Source organism: Palaemon carinicauda, chromosome 10, assembly GCF_036898095.1.
Source record: "Palaemon carinicauda isolate YSFRI2023 chromosome 10, ASM3689809v2, whole genome shotgun sequence".
In the NCBI taxonomy this organism is placed as follows: Eukaryota; Metazoa; Arthropoda; class Malacostraca; order Decapoda; family Palaemonidae; genus Palaemon; species Palaemon carinicauda.
The window spans coordinates 125,338,255-125,343,254 of record NC_090734.1 but is presented as its reverse complement, the minus strand read 5'-3'; positions in this window follow the sequence as shown (position 1 = coordinate 125,343,254).

Sequence of the window (5,000 nt, the reverse complement as noted above, 5' to 3'; positions counted from 1 at the left end):
CAAGGCTTATTGACAAAAATATTGCCTTTTATAAATTTCACGACCATTTTGAAAATTATTCAAACTCTAAACAAAACTTATATGGAAAACTACTGAAAGCTTGTTATAAATACCTTCTTGGGAAAAATGTTCTAACCTTGGGCGTAGAATAAAAAAAATAGAAGGTTTGTTTACATACTAAGCTCTTATTCTCATTTAATAATTTACTCTCGTAAAGTTCACCCTGTAATCCTAGATCATTTTGATGTGATTTTTATACCTGTAAACAGGTTAATAATGTGCACAGGACAACATAAAACAGAGTAGAGAAAAATAAGGAAAAACTGCCACTAGGAACTGAAAAATGTATGTGAAAAAAAAATGTGAAAACAGAAAAATGAGACAAAATGTTAAAACTAATGTAGGAAATATATCAATATTTAGGAACCAGAAAACTACCTAAAAAGAAAAACTAATTCAAGTTGCAAAAATTGAGTAAAGGGAAAAATGTAATTAGTCAACTCAGCTTTTGAACGACATCGTGTGGAGAAAATTTTTAATGGGACATGAAATAATATTTTTCGAATTCTTTTTCGTTTTAAGAGATCTATTGAGAGTCTCTAGGCAGAGAGAGGGGTGGGGGTGGGGGGTGGGGAGGGTCGAGTTTTATTTGAGCACCCCCCCTCCAAACTGCAACATCTGGGCACTTGCCAGCATTCTCGCTCCCCCCGCCTCTCTCTCTCTCTCTCTCTCTCTCTCTCTCTCTCTCTCTCTCTCTCTCTCTCTCCTCTCTCTCTCTCTCTCTCTCTCTCCAGTCAATCTTGATTAATAATTAAATCATACTTAAATTTTAACAACCCGGAATATCCCTCAATGACATCAGAGGATTCTTAATTAATCAACCAATTTATTCGTCGGTCTGAGAACACTTGGTCCTAATGTCAATTGCGTTTTATCTATTCCTACCCTTTCCTACTCATTACACTTTCTAACTACCCTTTTCACGCCCTATTTCTCTACTACTCTCTTCTCCTCTTGCTACTTTTCCTTTATAATTCAATGTCCCCTCCTCTTGTCTTTCTCCTAATTTCCTGTCTGGTTCAGCTAGTTCTATCATTTTAATTTCACCTGTCATCTACTTTTACCCTTTAATTGTCGTTATTCTTTATTCCTTTCCCCTTTTTTCCAATCTATTTTTCTTCTTCTTACTGCCCGTTCTTTTCTTCATCTCCATTCCCTCCTTCCTCTCTTTGTATCTTGCAAAATATCGGTGTTTTTTATTGTTCTCTATACTATTTCTTCCCCTTGGCTCAAGATTTCACACTAGTGTATTTTTCCTTTCTTACTTTACTTTCCCATTTTAGTTTGGAAAAATTATTGAATATAAGTTTTATTATCCTTATCACAATAAACATCAACAACATCGTCACCTTTTTTATCATATAATTATCATTATTATTATTATGAATAATTCTAGTATTATCAGCATCAGTAGAACATAATAAATCAAACAAATCTTATTACAAATCGATATGATTACATAGTAATCATCATTATTTAAGCAATGAAATATGAATACAATGAAATACACATCATACCTTAATAACTAACCGAATCCTGGCCTATAAAATAACGATTCAAGGACAAATATCGAATAGTATAAGTTTATTTTTTTCGTGTTGAAATGTGGCCTTTCCGTGTATGTTGCTATCATTTTGAGCACGGATGGAAGCCGCTCTGCCCTGAACAAGTGGTTTCAGCTTTATAGTTTTAGCCCTTTTTTTATGAGGGGTTGCTAACAAAATACATATTCGAAATAACTTTCAGCAATAACCGCGGTGTGTTTCAAGGTCCACGACACAGCAACAACGCAGTGTTAATAAAGGACTTTTTGGACCCCACAGTGAGGTAAACACACACAAAAGCCACATACACACACGTATACACACACACACACACACACATATATAATATATATATTATATATATATATATATATATATATATATACATATATATACATATATATATATATATATATATATATATATATGAGTGTGTGTGTATATATATATATATATATATATATATATATATATATATATATATATATATATATATATAAAGGTATATATATATATATATATACATATATATATATAGAGAGAGAGAGAGAGAGAGAGAGAGAGAGAGAGAGAGAGAGAGAGAGAGAGAGAGAGAGAGAGAGAGAGAGAGAGAGAGAGATGTCTTTTGAATGGTTTCATCCCTGCAGGATGTGGTTTACCTTGTTATGATCCAGCCGTTTTTTATGGTATACAAGTATTATGACAGCGAATGCAGCTCATGTCAGTTTTTCTTTTTCTCATTATTATCTTTATCTTTCTCTACCCTAGGTGTGACCCGCAACAGTTGGTCAACAACTAGGTACATAATTTACTATTTAGGGGAATGGAAGTAATCTCAAATTCCCGATGAGAGAGAGAGAGAGAGAGAGAGAGAGAGAGAGAGAGAGAGAGAGAGAGAGAGAGAGAGAGAGAGAGAGTTCTACTCATCAAACATACCCGAATCAAAATCCCATTTAAAATTAATTTGCTCATACCATTTACCCAGCAGTACTCTCAAACATTCATGTCAAAGAGTTAATATCAATTCGATAAATCGACGATGGAAATAAATTTCATTACTTTTTAATTTATTTTTTGGCCCAGTGCTGAGATACTAATAACTAATTTCAAATAATATATTACCACTATCTACTACATATTATATTTAGTACATCACAATAATAATAATAATAATAATAATAATAATAATAATAATAATAATAATAATAATTATGGCGTTTTTCGGTCCGTCTTCAATCAAGCCATATTATATTCAGATTCATCCTCCCAAATATTTTAAACTTATCTTCTTTACCTTTCTACATTTTCCAAACATGTGCATTTCATAACTATCCCTCTACCAGCTCTTCACACATATTTCCCTTAATAAAACTTCATGTATTGAATACAATTTTGATAAAAACGAAACGTAAGGATGCACTCTAATGTCCGAATCATTTGATTATATATCCTTAAAAGGCTTCATGCAATACAGTCTTGTGAATAACAAATATCTTCTCATTTAGTCAGGCAATAATTCGTACTTATTTTTTGCGTTTTGTTCATTAGAGATTTTATTCATATCTATTCATATTTCTTATTATTTATTTCTATTTATTTATATTTCAATGAGAACTAAAAAGTGTTTTTCTCAATCCTACAGTATATTCAGTTAAGCATTATTGATCCAGAATTAATTTAGACATAGCTGAGTGCTCGATAATTTCTTGACTATGCTTCGCCATTAATTGATAATCATTCATTTATTATCGATTCAGTTTATAAATATTCTGATGGATATGATTCTGTGATAACTGCATTGTCATATATCGCAATTATTCTCTCTTTTATTTCTTTCATATTCCTTATAGTAGAAGTACCGTATCCCACTTTCTACCAGTGATAATGCGATTATGAAATCTATATAACTAAATCTGTTGTAATTGACTTATATCATTTGCAAATTAAGGTATAAAAGGGGTCACAGTGTACGTATTTTGAGAAAAAAAGTACACACAATTGGGACTCCATATATATTTTGTTAATTAAGACTAATTAAGTTCTTATAATTATTTTCTATATCAACACTGTGATTATTGAACTCACTGGTTGTGTCATGAATACTCTCTCTCTCTCTCTCTCTCTCTCTCTCTCTCTCTCTCTCTCTCTCTCTCTCTCTCTCTCTCTCTCTCTCTCTCTCTCTCTCTCTCTCAATATATCTATATATGTGTGTGTTAGTGTGTATGTGCGATTATGTATGTGTTTTGCAGAATGAAGACTGCATCATAAGCCATAGCAGCCATGTAGCATGTTGCTGTTAAACGGAAAATATGTTTTCAACAACGGTTGATTGAGGATTTAACGTATTTAGCATTTGTAATTTATATAAGTTCGCAAATGGCAACTGTTTAATGATTTCACAGACGCGCAGACACACACACATACACACGTACATATATAAATATATATATATATATATATATATATATATATATATATATATATATATATATATATATATATATATATATATATATATATATATATATACAATGAATACTGCAGGCTATATATATTCGTATTTACATGTATACACACACACACATATATATATATATATATATATATATGTGTGTGTGTGTGTATATATATTATATTATATATATATATATATATATATATATATATATATATATATCTCACATACGCCCTACCTATAGATGTTCAAGGATCTTGTGCGTGTACAGTACAGTATTGTTCACTTCCTTAGAAATTACACGTGCAAGGGCAATTGGCTACCAATAGATTCCTACTTAACCGTTCTGATGGCTCTCCTCTTTATCCACCAATTTTCTGTCTCTTCCAGCTTTTTGCAATCCTCCCCTTTCCTTATTCTGTCATCCCCAGCCGGCCCAGGGTCTGTGTACACAGATAAAAGACTTAAGGGAAAGGAAAAGATATTTGGGGGGATGATAAATAAGATATTAATTCCAGCTAATCAGAAAAATAATCGGATCGCAATTTACGACCAGCAGAAATCAATTACAACGTTCGATGTCGCTTACGAAGGGTAGATGATGTGTATTTGTTTTTTCGTCTTGTTTTTTTTTTCTTTACTGATATCTAGCAAAGATTTGCCTGGATTGTTTTGTATCTGATTCCATGATCCGTACTAAAATGGCTACGTATTTTCCTGGGAAAAACTGTAATAAGATTCCCATAACAGGACAAATCTAGGAAAGGGAACTGCATCTAATCTAAAATAACGAGATGGTTTTATTCTATTTATATTTTGCATTTTTGTATCAATTTCTTAGGCTGAGAGAGAGAGAGAGAGAGAGAGAGAGAGAGAGAGAGAGAGAGAGAGAGAGAGAGAGAGAGAGAGAGAGAGAGAGCGTGGGGGGAAAGGGAGAGAGA